Below are 14,758 nucleotides of genomic sequence, written 5' to 3' on the forward strand. Positions count from 1 at the left end.
CAACAGCAGAAAATAGTTGACAGTTACATCTTTAACCAGGTGCATTTCAGCAGCTACGGGCCTTTGCTCAGCGCATACATTGCTTTGGCCCAGTACAGAAGGAGTTAACTAAAACTGATGACTCAATCAGAATAGAAGGGCAAGCAACAGTAAAGACGGAAGAATTTCATAGCTAACAAAATGGATGCCACAAACAAAATAGCTTCAGCTTATGCTCAGGAAAATTATTTCAGATTTCCGCAGACGACCCTGTTAGCATATGCTGAAGACATTTTCTTATGCTTTTGAGGGAATACGAAAAATATTGTTTATATCGATCTGCATCATTTCATTAATTTCTTGATCACTTGCTAGATGGGCATTTACATTCTTAACGTTTTGTTTAGTCGGTATACACGAGGTACAAGTAGAATCACAAAGGGAACAAAGCATTGGGCCGCATTGAATACATAGGCAACAAGTGAAAAGAATAGCAAGAAATATACATAGGGCTGACAATAGGTTCCAACCCCATACGGTAAACATGTTCCATCGCTATCTAGTCAAAGTCCACGTGCCAGAATCCTGATGGACTTCAGAGGCTATTTTATGCATCTTGGAAATTGCATCAAAAAGAGAAAGGGTGTGGTCAGGGATGTAAATGCAGCAGCTACTCCCGATGATGCGACATGCTCCACCACGGTCAGCCAAGATGACGTCAAGGACCATTCTGTTTTGGAAAGTCACAATTCTTGCAATTTGTAGTTCTTCTGTGATGTTTCCAAGCGCCAGTGCTGTCTGATTGGTTACAGCCTCTACAGCACATGTCAAGCGTCTGATCTTTCTACTGTTTAGGGCTGCACCAACAAAGAAGAATAGTCCCAAATTAAAGTCAATATACTGCTGTAGTGCAGTATCAGTTTGATCCACCTCATTGTTTATTGTCCTCTTCAATCTGGTCTTGAAAATGTCATTATATAGTTTATAGTCTTTATGGTAGGATGCAGGTGCCAAAAACACAGGCGGAAGCAAAAAGGACACGTAGCAACTACCTGACCAACCAATAGGTAGATGATAATAACCTTTACTTCCGAAAAATGAAATAGGTATTGTGTGAGGACAGAAAACTGCTATTGTTCATTCCATTAATATTCAATATTAAAGTACAGTCACTTTTTCCCACAGGGATATTGCCAATACTGTTCACACAGAGATGCGCACGAGCTCTAGTAACAGCGATAACAGGAGGCCCATTTCCCTTGGTTGTTCGAGTGTTAGGGAAAACATAGCAGGCAGAGGAATTTCCTCGACGATACTCCTCCATTTTCCATACAGTTCCGTGGATCTCCTTTCTCATCAGGGTAACAGACTTTATTCAACTGATCGTTTAGTCTTCCTACATCAGCATAAGTAATGTTAGCAACTTCAGAAGCCCACAACAATGCAAACCAGGCTCTGCAGGAGCCATTATGTGAAAACGGCAAGGGAATAAAAGGCGTTCCTACCTTTTTCTGATGAGCTGGCATCATTCCACATACCCAGCAATTGATAACATTGGTAGCATTGTGTGTATGGTGTAACATCTGAATGAAAGTGGTATTGAGGTAGGAAATTCTATGTTTTTGCTCATGATAAGGAACAGTGAAGTAATGGTGTTCAATGGAGACAGGAGTAGTATCAGTCAGTAGATTTCGGACAGGAGCTACTTCCGCTACAACCCATGTTATTATAGCAGCACTAACATCAGTCAAAGTAAGTCCAGTTAACAATCGTTGGTTTTTTGCTACAAACTCTTGCAACAGTCGGTTTCTTTTCCTTAGGCATATTCATTTCGTCGACAAACAACAAAACAGATAGTGCCCTAAGGTCCTGGGCAGGCGTTGGTTTCTTCACTAACATTGAGACGAATAGTCACTAAAAGGCTACCCTCCCTTGAAGTTAGTCTTTAACCACCCAGGACAGTGGCTCAAACAGTCTTTTTCAGCAGCAAAGTGCCTTTCTTCCTAGTTCGCAGCTGATATTGGGATGTACCAGGAATCGTATGGTCCGGGAAGACTTCCTCAGATCCTTCAGGCGACACAACTTGTTCTTTCTCGGTGACCAGGATATCGCGATGATCCGCCAACGCAGCTGGGATCACTAGGTCCTGCAACACTTTTCGACAGTGTGTCGCATTAATCACCACGTAGTCAGCAGGGCGCAAGCAGTGGACCTCACCTTGCGACCTGTCTAGAAGAGTCTCCCGAACCTGTTGATAAATAGAAGACAAACTGTCAGTCAACTGAGACAAATAGCCATTCATCAATACATAGGGTACATCATGTATAGGGTGTGGCCTAGGAATCCCCCAAATATTCACTGGCCTTCCAAAAACCACCTCATACGGTGGAGGCCAGATCGTGTATGTGGTATCTGTGAGAAGTTGGCCTGATATATGATGCTCACTAGTTCAAGTGATCACCTTGCATCAGTCCAAACAACCCTTATGGTGATTCGTTGTAAGTCAACCTTATAGACCAGCTATCCTAATGGTAGCATGGACAAAGCAGTCTTAGGCTAAACTCTTTTGGCATGTGAAGCCAGCTGTTTTACCACATAACCCCTTGAATACCAAATGAAAGGACACCACACAGGTAGATATGAAAATAAACAAGATATTTACTAACTAACAAACACCTCTGAACTCTTTATGAGATCAGAGGGCTAAGCACATGACAAGACTCTTAAGAAAAATACGTTAAGTTGCACGAGTTACAATGTTGCCCTAGGGGCGCAACAAACCATATACTAAACAAGTGGTATAAGGAAGTCGATTAAAGAAATGGACCTGTTCATAGGCTGTAGGATCGCTGGGACTACACTATCCTAACTTTAGGTAAGTAATAGGAGGCCCACGGAACGCGTGTGCAGAGTGTGAACTCACACACGAGATGCGTAACAACGTCTATGGACAGTACAGTTCAAGAAAAAGGTGAGTACGGACAATCCTGACTAGTTAGGACTAAAGCTACTGTGAAACTGGACACTAGGAGAGTCAATCTACCCTTGAGCACCGAAATGCTCTTGTTACCTCACCTACGGGCTGCGGGTGCATAGGGGCGAAGTTGTGTTGGGTTTCTGCGTTGAAATCTATGGAGCCTGAAAGAAAAGATACTGCAGGCGACCAGGAGGAAGATGTCCGGTGCGACCCAAGGGTGGATCGAGGAAGAAGAGGACCTGAAAGCAGAGGGGACAGTGTTCAAAGTCACTAGCCAGTGACTGGAGTGGAACCAGGAAGGAACCAGAGGCTATCGTCGCGATCAGGTGAAGAGTAGACGCTTGACTCTGCAGCTACGTGGACCAGGTGGTGTCTTTGATGACCAGGATGGAAGCACGAGCTGTCCCACGCAGGCTCTCGCTGTCGGAAGGGTCGGATCCGGATTTGGAGTCAACAGGCCTTGGCAAAGGCAACCCACGCGGTGAGTGAAAAAGACGTCTGGTGCGGACCTGGAGGGTCCGGGATGCCTCTCTTCTGGAAGGAAGCAAGGGCCAGTCTTGAGCAACCAGACCAGCAGTGTTGATGTCATGGATCATCGTCTAGGAGCCACTAGCCAGTCGGCAAGTGACCAGACAACGCGTCGAGCAGCAAACAGGCAGAAGGGCCCCACGCAGATCTCGTGGATGCTGGAGGGCTGGTCTTCGGTGCAGGAGCTGCTCGGGGCTGGGGCTTCCATTCCCCAAAGCACTTTGTCGAGGTTACCTCAGAAGTCGTGCTGGAAGCGAAGTGCAGTTTCTCCAAGATGGCCGGTCCCACGTGTCTCGTCGCACCCACGGATCTCAGCTGTGCTGCAGATGTAGGTAGAGGTCGGAGAGGTCTGGGAATCCGGGTCTCGTCGGGCTCTGAAGTCTGGATCCTCGAGGGAAGACGACAAAGTGAAGCCGCTGGACGCTGATGGTGCCTGCTTGTGCAGGGTGGACACTCCTTGCCCACAAGGGAGATTTCTTCAGTCTTCTGTGTAGAAAGTCGAAGTCCAGAGTTTATTCTTGCAGAATTTCAGTTCAGGATTAATCTGATTTGGAATGGGACCAGCTCCTACCTTTATCCTGTCAGTCAGTCAGTCAAAGCATTTTATTTCGATTATTAAAAATCATAAAAAGACAATCATGAACATATATACAGATATACAGATATACAGATATATACACATAGTTAAGTACAGTGTAAGTAGAATGTACAAAGATCACAGTACGTTCAGATGTCCGTTTACATAAAACACAGTTTCATTAAAAATCAGACTAAAAACATTATTTACACTACAAGTATTTCATAAGGACATAATACACATTTCATCACTTAAAACAACTGGGAAGCCTGCTCTCGTCATATATATATCCAAAGTGCTAAGTACCAGGTAGACAAGGGAAGATTAAAGTTTTCTTTTTCCGAACAGCGGCCACCAGAAAGCTCGCAACACAGAACATGACCCGAGGACAACTTAACATTTGTAAGTATAAGAGAGCTGGTCTGGCTTGTATAAAGCCAGCCTCTTTCAACAATGGTAACAGAGGGGGGAGGAGCCTAGCTCGCAACCGCGATGGCCGCCTGACTCCTCGGCTCCGCTGACCCTGTTGCCATCCTCCCGGTTTCCGCACTATCCTGCCTTCTACTGGAACACTGAGCTACGACGGCGGAACCGGGAGGCAAACCCGGTCACGCCGATGTTTTTCTTTTCTCGATCCCGGCAGTGGAAGCCCCGGGACGCCTCCACCCCTCCAGACGCCGATCAGCACAGCCCGGGTCTTCGTCTCACGGAGACGGCCGGCCCCGTGCAAAGAGACGGCGGCCATCACAGTTCGGACGGAGCCGGCGGTAGAGTCCTGTCGGCAGCGCCTGCATCCTTGCACCTGGCTCTGCTACTCCTGAACTCGGACACCACTGCAACCGGAGCTACAAGGTATCTGTTCCCCAGTCCCGAGACGGCTCCTCCGCAACATTGTTTCCCCTGAAGTCGCTGCGAGCGCCATCTTGCTGCCTGCTCTCAGCTTCTGCAGTTGCAAGCCCAGGGCTGCTGGTGGGACGCGGACGTCGGCCCGGCCCACTCCGCAACTGTGACGGGATGGATTTTGCTGCCCCTGTGCCCTTAAACCGCTTCCATCGTGCCTCCACCCGGCAGGATGCAAGGAGGCTCGCCGAGAGTGAGGATGAACGACCAGTGGGTCTATCTCTCGTTTGCCATACTCGAGTCTCGGAGGGGGTAGCGTCCCTGCCCTTTGAGGCGCCCTTACATCTTGGTGACATTCTGAGCGCCCTAAACGACCTCAGGTCCGCCATGCGTACTGTTGCCTGCGAATTTGGGGCTCGGGTGGATGCTACTCTGCTTGATGCCCCCCAGTCTGTTTGCATGCGGGACGCTGCGCCACACCCTGCGGCAGCTATCCATGGCTCCCTCACTATCGTCGCCATCACACCGCTGCGGTCGCGAGACCCAGTCCTTGCTGGACTGCTGGTGGGGACACCCCCGAAGGAACGCACACTCTCTGGAGAGATGACCTGGCTTGGGGGACGCTGCGAGACGCTACGCCTGAGGACCTCCTCGGGGGCTATTGGCGGACCTCCGTTTCCCACCCCGAAGCGATCATTGCCGTTTGGACTAGCTGCCTCTGGTGAACTGCAGCCTTGCTATGGACCGTCTGCCACGATTGTGGACCACACTACTGCGTCCGAGATGGACTTTGGTGATCGTTTCCTCACTCGGCTGTGGTCCCTTTGTTTGTTCCCATCTTCTACGAGGTCTGTCGTACAGCTGGATTGTGCAGTGGCACCGCACCGTAGAGGACAGGGTTGAGGAAGCACCCTCCTGGATCGGACTGTCTCTCTTCTGCTGCTGGGATGTTGATGGACTGCCGGGGATTTGAATATTGGTATTGTACTGGTCTTGGGGTCGGGGTAAGGGCGGCCAGGGAATCACGGGTTAATCGAATTTGATATACTTAATTGGCCCTCCTCCGGTCTTCTGTGAATTGTATTTCTTTTTCTCTTTCCTTTCCCTTTTCTTTCTTCTTCTCAATTTCTCTTCTCTTACTACATTTCGGGTTTTTTGGGGAGACAAAACACTCTGCTAGGGGGGGGGTAGGCCGTAGCCTCTGCATGTGTGTAGGGTGGGGGGGTACATTTTAGTTCTTGTTTTTTTCTATGGTGCCTTTTGTTATTATATAATTTCCCTTTACTAGGCCCGTGTTAGGCAGACTGGGGGATGGGTGGTAGCGTGGTGTTAGTTGGGATGTTGCGTCCTCTCTAGGGGTGTGCATGCTGTGTGGCCATCCTCTGGCTGGAACTTGCATGTTGCTAGCCGCACTGATTGATATGGGTGTCTGTTGTCAAGTCCCACCTACATGGACCTAGTTTCTTTTTCTTGCTTATATAAGTGCGGAGTAGTACGACCTGACCTTAATTGTTGCGATGAAAACCTTAAAATTAACCTTCACCGATTCTGAGACATGGTAATATGGTAATTACAGTGTAACCCCCTTTAATGCTTGCCTATAACGAGAGATATTACTGTGTTGCCGTAAAGTTGCATTGATGCTCAACTGTTATCGTGGCCGGCCGGAAGGTTGTAGGCCCGTATTTGTTCTGATTTGATGCACAATAAAGGTTTAAAAAAAAAAAAAAAAAAACAATGGTAACAGATATTTGTCTCTCATTTCTTTGTAAAAGTCACAAAATGTAGCGTATCCTGGTTTGAAAAATTGTCACATTTACAGGGGTTACAGGCTTCCGGCTTGCCCCAGGATGGAAATTCACCCAGAGTTAAATATATCATATTAAAACGAAACCTCGTTAGAAGCTGTCTATGAAAAGGGCGGTTCACAATAATCAAATAAGGTTCAGTTGAGGGGGATGTTGATAGTAAAAAATGTGCCCTTACAGAAACTTTCTTAAGCTCCTGCTCCTCTCTTTCCATACTGAGCATATTCAGGAAATGTACCTTTATCCACCCAACGTCCTCTTTGGTAATACAGTTGGGGGTGGTATAGATCTCAGGGCGTCCTAATTGCGTAAACATTGTTTTAAGATACGACAACCAGGGGATAGCAATCGCCCTGTCTAATGCAATACAGTCCGTCAGGATTTGGTGGTTTAATGATATTTCCTGATTAAGCCAGGTCTTAGCCCAGCAAATGAGAGGTGCCAATCTGAGCTGGTCCGTCACATATCCTACTCCTAGCTCAGTATGCACTGAGAAGGTAGGTGAGGAATGTGGAAGACCCAGCAATGTTCCTAAGAACTTGTTTTCACATGATTGGATTTTAGTGTGGGCAGTGTATCCCCAAATACAAGAACCATATGACGCTATTGCAAGACATTTGGATTTGTAGATGTTAAGAAGAGCCTTAATTGGTTTGGCTCCTAATTTTTTTGCAAATGCCAAAACAGCAGAGGATGACCTAGTGAGCGCATTACTTTTTTGGAGCTGTTGAGGTCTCCATGACCCCCTTTGGTCAAATAAAACACCTAGGTATGTAAACATTGGGACCCTGGAAATAGCTATATTATTACAGAGAAAAAATTTCTTTGTTCGGGATCCACAATGTTTCCCCACCACCATGACATGTGACTTTTTGGTGTTAACTTTTAAATCCAGAGACTCCATGAACTCTCCAAAGGAGTCCAATAGTCTTTGCAGCCCATTTCCCGTCCTTGCAAGAAGGTCCGCGTCGTCCGCATAGAGGAGGACCGGTATCAAGGAGTCCCCTATATGCGGCACATCCTTGGTCACTTGCATAAGGCACCCCCCCAGAGCATTAATATACAGGGTGAATAATAGGGGGGCCAGAATGCAGCCCTGTCTCACGCTCCTCCTAGAACTAAAATAGCTTGTAACCCTTCCTTCTTGATTTACTCTAACTGTTGCGGATAAATCAGAATGGAGAACCGCTAGGAAGTTTACTAATGCAGGGTCAACACCAATTTCAATTAAGATGGTCCACAGTTTTGACCGATTGACTAAGTCAAATGCCGAGGAGAGGTCCATAAATCCCAGAAATAAGGACCCCTCCTTGGCTGCCGTATACTTGCCAATCAAGAGCTGGAGATTTAAGGACTGATCCAGAGTACTTCTGTTACTCCTAAAACCATATTGGAAGTCAGACAAGACCGCCCTGCCGTCTAACCACTCCCTAAGTCTCCCTAACACGACTCTCCCCAAGATCTTCACAGATGAGTCTATCAGGGAGATGGGGCGGTAACAGGTGGGGTCCCCTCTGTCCCCCTTTTTGAACACCGGTACAATGACTGAGGTCAGCCAAGAACCAGGGACCCTGCCAACAATTATAGCATTAAATACATTACATAAAATACCAGCCCAAGATTGGGGGAAATGACCATAAAAGTCAGCTGGCACCCCGTCAGGACCCGGTGCTTTGTTTTTTTACATGTCCTGTATGGCCTTTTCGACCTCCGTCTTTTCAAAGATAATGGGTGTTCCTGCAGGGTTAGGAATATATTCCTGTCCCAGTGAGCAAGAGCCCAGCTCATAAATCCCCCTGAAGTGTGTTAACCATTTTTCATCAGGGATGACACAGTCAAGCGCCGAGTTACTGTCCTCCGAGAAGAATGAATGGTTAACAGTAGACCAGAATTTACTACTGTCACGCAACACCTCAACAGAGAGGAGTTTTCCCAAGCCTCTTCCTTAATTTCTTTCTTCCGAGCCTCAATTAACCTTTTATACTCTTTCCTTAAGGCCCGGACTACTTCTTTATTTCTTGGTTTGCGCTTTAGCTCCTTAAGTAGGGCGCTGTGGGCTTGTGAACAGTTTTTGTCGAGCCACCTTGCCACCTTAGCTGTAGGTTTCCCTTTTTTTACCCTCAGGTCATCGGCAACCTGCTGACAAATAGCGGTATAAGCCCCAATTATTGCGATGCTATGGGCGGGCGAATCAAGGCAGGTACCCAGAAGATCATTAGTCTTCCTAAAGAAGTCGTCATAAAATTCCTCAGGGACCACCCTTGACCACCTCAGCCTCCTACCCTGATCCTTAGCTCTCAAGGGTCCCAGTTCCAGCGTCAATGAGTCTTGTGGGCCTCTTCCTTCATCCAGGTCTAACCGCACCTCCAGAGTAACGGGATTGTGGTCACTAAAGGCAGATGGAATGGCTTTATATGACAACGAGCATGACAGGACCCAGTGTGAGACGAATATATAGTCAATCACCGATCCATGCTCAGATCCCTTAAAAGTTATGGTCCTGTCACCTTCTTCATTTACCTCCGGCTACCTTTATCCTGCTAAAGGGGGCTGTACTATCACTTGGTCCCTCCTATGGGTGGGACCAGGAAGGGGGGTTGTTATGTTATGTTATGTTATTTGAGTTCTTCTATAGCGCAACGGCTACTCCAGTAGGAGTGTCCCGGCGCTTTAGCGAAGAGGTCCTTTAAGAAGAGAAAACATAACTGCAGAATAAAAGGAACAACGAAGTTAACTGGTAAACAGCCAGGTTTTTAATGCCTTTCTGAACGACATCAGACTAGGGGCCTGTCTGAGAGAAATGGGAAGCTCATTCCAGGCGCGCGGGGCCAGGTAATGAAAAGAGCGCCCCCCTTGTCTGGTTCGCTTGATGGACGGAACAACCATTTTAGACAAGGAGGCAGATCGCAAAGTTCTGCTCGGCTTGTAAAGAGCAAGGCGCTTCCTAATGTACCTAGGGCCTGAGTCATGAAGGGCCTTGTAGGTCAGCGTCAGGCTTTTAAAGAGAGCCCTCTTGGCTATAGGAAGCCAGTGCAGTTCCTTCAACAAGTCAGAAGCACTAGCTCGTCTAGGGAGTCCATAAATAGCCCTGGCAGCTGAATTTTGGACTACTTGAAGTCTCCTCACGAGATATTTAGGGAGTCCTAGATAGAGGGCATTTGCATAGTCCAATCGCGACCCGACAAGTGCTTGGACAATGACCCTTCGATGGTTCATAGAAATCAAGGGGAGGAATTTCCTGAGCATCCGCAGGATCCCGAAACATTTCCCCGAAAGACAGGATATTTGAGGCCCAAAGGTTAACTCATTGTCAACAATGATACCTAGATTTTTAGCCTTGGTACTTGCATTAACCGGTGGAAACAGGTCTTGTGGCCACCAACTTTTCCAGTTTGGTTCAGAGACACATCCAAAAAAAAGCAGCTCCGATTTATCGGAGTTGCATTTTAAGCCGTGTCTTTTGAACCAATCAAAGACTGCTTCTAGGCAGCCTCTGATGCGGATCCCATCGAACACCTCATTCTTGTCGTATGTGAACAAGAGCTGGGTGTCGTCAGCGTAAGACACGATCTGAGCGCCGAACGACTCCGCAACCTCTGCAAGGGGGGCCAGAAAGATGTTAAAGAGCAGGGGGCTAAGAATAGACCCCTGAGGGACCCCCACTTCCAGAGTTGCCATAGCTGCGGAGTGAGGTGGCGCCCAGATCGTTTGTCGACGGCTAGCTAGAAATGATTTGAGCCAGTTCCACACCGTCCCCCGGAGACCACAATCCCAGAGTCGAATTAGGAGGGTATCATGGGGAACGGTGTCGAACGCCGCCGACAGGTCCAACATGACCAACATGGCCTTTCCTCCAGTATCCAAGACCTCTCTGATGGCAGTGGTGACTTCAAGTAGCGCGGTCTCTGTGCTGTAATTCGCACGAAACCCAGATTGAGTGGGGTGCAACAGATTGTTATTCTCGATGAAGTCAGAGATAGATCTGTGCACATGTCTTTCCGCCACCTTTGCCAGAGCAGGGAGGAGAGAAATAGGCCTGTAGTTGGCATGTATGATGGGATCCAAAGCTGGTTTTTTTATGAGTGGAAGGATGAGAGCACTCTTCCAAGCCTGAGGGACTACGCCAGAAGACAATGAGGAATTAAGAATGGAATTGATGGGGCCATTTAGCACAGGGGCTATTTTGTTAAGGCAAGAGACCGGGCAAGGATCTAGAGGAGAGCCCGACTTCAAGCTTGTCAGATGGTCTAATGAGGCAGCAAGGCTCAGCTGCGGGAATTCCCAGAGGGTGGGTTGTGAAGAGGAGAGGGCACCAAGAGCAGCATCCTGAGGCTGTTTTGAGTAAATGGCAAGAGAGGCTTGAATAGATGTTATTTTATTTTATTTACACCCCCTATCCTTTGTCCGGTGTCGCACCAGGGCTGGAGTGCCCCAGCAACTGGTTTGAACCGGTGTATGGACAGGGCACCTTGTGTGCCCCAGGCATGTCTCATTCCTTTCAGCCCTGTCCTACCCAATACACAAAATCCTGTCTGGGGTGGTGCTAGAACCTCCCAAGGCAGGAAACCCTTTGTCCAAGCCTCCCTCGCTGGAAGGACTCCCAGCAGCAGGAGGTCAGACTTGTGTTTGTGGTGGCAGCATCCATTTTGTGATGCTGAGGCTCGAGTTAACTTTAACCAGGGTTCACAGTTAGGTACATGTTGTGTCCCTCTAGAAGGGTGGAATGCTACCCCCGTCGCCAGAATTGGCGAGGGGGTAGTATTCCAATTCGTATGACATCTTACTCGACATGTTTTGATAATGCTATGCAAAGTTAGGAATAACTGCGAGGTTATAATGCACTTAAGAGTATATGGTATAGCGTTATCATGGAAACAGCTAAAGGACTTGGTTCCGAAAGCTGTAGACAGGCTCAGCTCATGCCAGAGCACTATCTCACATAATTCCAAGCACTCTGCCTCCAGGATTGTTAAGGCCTGCCATAGGAGTGACTTATAGGAGTATATGTGTCCATTTTAGGTTTAGATATAGGTATACTATATCTAAAGCAAAGGTTGATTACACCACCTTGCCCCAGCTGATTGATCAGCCAGTTGTGTCAGATTTGGATGGCCAGCCAGAGGTGGCATAATACATGCTGCAGCCCCTGGTATGCCTTGGGTTCAGTTATGCCCTGGGTACCTATGGTACACTGTACAAGGACTTACAAGAGAGACCCAATACCAATTGGTAAATGCACCTAAGGTACATGGATGTCAATTTAGAGAGAGAACAGCTAGGCTGTGGGTCTGATTAGCAGGCCCACAGCCAGGGAAAGTCGTAAACCAGTGAAGCAAAAAGCAAAAATCTGGGGTGACCATAGGATTGCAGACCCTACTCTCCTACAGTATCGATCTAATAGCAATGCTAGAGGCAGTGCATCAGACCATTTCAAAGATGTGGAAGCCTGTATCTTAGCCAATTTCAATTTCAGGGTAGAGTTGTAATGTTCCACGAGTCCTGCTGATTGTGGCTGAAAAGTAGCATGAAACTTCGGCTTAATTCCCAACACTTTCATGAGACACTCAACAACTTGCCCAATAAAATGGGGTCCGTTGTCACTCCACAAAACTCGACAAATGCCAAATCAGGGAAAAACTCCTTTAGGAGCACCTTTGCTGTAGTAAGAGCTGTATTATCTTTCGTAGCGTATGCCTCCACCCATTTACTAAAAGCACAAACCACTACCAGAACATTCTTTAGGTTGTTACAACACTCAAACTGTTTGTAGTCCATTTGCAGGACCTCAAAAGGTGCAGTAGGTATTGCAAACCCTCCTGTTGGAGTTCGTGTTCCCTTTCCAGGATTATACTGTAGACAGATCAGACAAGACTGGACTATTTTCTTAGCCATACCAACAATCTCTGGATGATCCCAGACTTGCATAAGTTGCTCTGCTATTAAGGATGCTCCAATATGTGCTGGTCCATATGCCATATGAATCATAGGGTGTAAACAGGCTGTGGGCAACTTCCATTTTGTCATTTCTTCATTCCTCCAACAACCCTCATCATCCAATGCTCCCTCCTTGGACCATTGGTGTAATTCATCGACAGAGGCAGATTATTGCATGTCCAGCACCTCTTGCCTGGCATCATGCCAACTTTCAGCCTGTGATTTAATTACATACATAGATGTGGTACTTCGCTGCATTGTGGTCTCCCGAGCTGTGTAATCTGCAAAGGCATTGCCTGCTCCTATATTATCGGTCACTTTATTGTGTGAGCTACATTTAACAATTGCCACTTTCTTAGGATAGGTCAAGGCAGTAAGGAGATTATGTACTAATTCCCCATGCACTATTTGCGTCCCATGTGAAGTGAGAAAGCCTCTTTTTTTCCAAAACTGCCCGAAGTTATGAACCACGCCGAAGGCGTATTGTCTCTCAGTGTATATGTTAACAAGCAAATCTGTACTAAGCTCACATGCTCTTGTCAGTGCTATCAACTCGGCTGCTTGAGCTGACTTCTGTGGGATACGAGCTGTCTCAACTACTGTCTGAAGTGTTGTAATTGCGTAAGCAGCAGATGTAGTGCCATCAGGCAACTTCAGGCAAGATCCATCGAGCCACAATTCTCCATCAACACTAGAAAGAGGTGTATCTTGTAGGTCAACACGACCCTTTGTATGTTCTTTGGTAAGAGATATACAATCATGCAACTCTTGTGACTGAGACTTAGTAGCTGAAAGTGGCAATAATGTAACAGGATTCAAAGTCAAACATCTTTTCAAGGTGATTTGAGGTGTCTACAGTGTCAATTCATAACCTGTCGAGCGGGCACTAGTCAGTTTTTGTGTCTTTGTTTGATTTAACAAGGCATTGACTGAATGAGGTACTAACACAAACAATCTATGTGTCAAGACTATTCCCTCACTCTGATGTATGGACACAGCCACTGCCGCTACTGCTCGAAAACAACCAGGCAGTGCGCAGGCAACTGGATCAAGGACAGCTGAAAAATATGCACAAGGACGTTGTTTATCACTGTGTGTCTGTGTTAAAACCAAGAGGGTACAACCTTCCCTCTCATGTACATAAAGTGTGAAAGTCTTAGTGTAGTCTGGAGTTCCTAATAGTGGTTCCGAACAAAGAGCTTGAAGTAGCTGTTAGAAGGCATTCAGGCACTCAGCAGTCCATGGGAGAAGCATTGGGGTGTCTTTAGTCAAAAGGGACAAGAAGGGGTTAGTAATGTACAAAAAGCTAGGGATCCACTGCCTACAAAAAGAAGTAAGGCCAATCAGTGCACGAACACCCTTCTGAGTACGGGGCACAGGAGTATCTAAAATGGTCTGAATGTGGACTGGTGTGAGTGCACGTCCCTCCTTAGACAGGAGGTAACCTAAATAGGTAACCTGCTGTCTACAAAACTGCATTTTCTTCAGAGAGTCTTTGTGATGATGAGAGGCAAGAAATGATAATAAAGACTGTGTTCCTTCTTTACACTGTTCAGGGGTATCGGCAGCCAACAAGATGTTGTTGACATATTGAATAAGAGCCACCTCTTTTGGCACAGGAAAAGAATCAAACTGACTTTTCAATGCCTGACTATAAATTCTAGGACTCTATGTATACCCTTGTGGAGCGCTACAGAATCTGTATGATCTATTTTTCAAAGTGAAGCCGATCAAATAACGACTGTCAGGGTGAATAGATATTGAAAAAAATGCATTCTTTAAATCAATGACACTAAATGTAGTGGCAGTAGGAGGAACCATAGTAAGAAGTGTTCTGATGTCGGAGACTACCGAGTATTGGGGCACCACAATTTTGTTAACCTCTCGTAAATCAATAATGAATCTGTACATTTTAGTATTGGTGTCTCTTTTCAAAATCCGAAGGATAGGGCTATTACAAATGTTATAAGGGACTTCTTTCACAACACCCCCCTTGATTAAATTCTGAACAATGTTCGTCAATGCTTCTTCACTTCCCGAGATATTTTATATTGGAGCAGCCGAGGCAATGAAGCCCCTTCCTTCACTTGAATATGCACTGGTGGAATAACCCTT

At 46.7% G+C, this 14,758-nt stretch overlaps 1 pseudogene; it reads right to left on the reverse strand.

Moving 5' to 3' along the window:
- Nucleotides 1–276: 276 nt before the first annotated feature.
- LOC147710438 (syncytin-2-like) lies at nucleotides 277–1,809 on the reverse strand (annotated as a pseudogene).
- Between the last annotated feature and the right edge of the window lie 12,949 nt (nucleotides 1,810–14,758).

The sequence above is a fragment of the Lissotriton vulgaris genome, chromosome 5, assembly GCF_964263255.1.
Source record: "Lissotriton vulgaris chromosome 5, aLisVul1.2, whole genome shotgun sequence".
NCBI classification, from domain to species: domain Eukaryota; kingdom Metazoa; phylum Chordata; class Amphibia; order Caudata; family Salamandridae; genus Lissotriton; species Lissotriton vulgaris.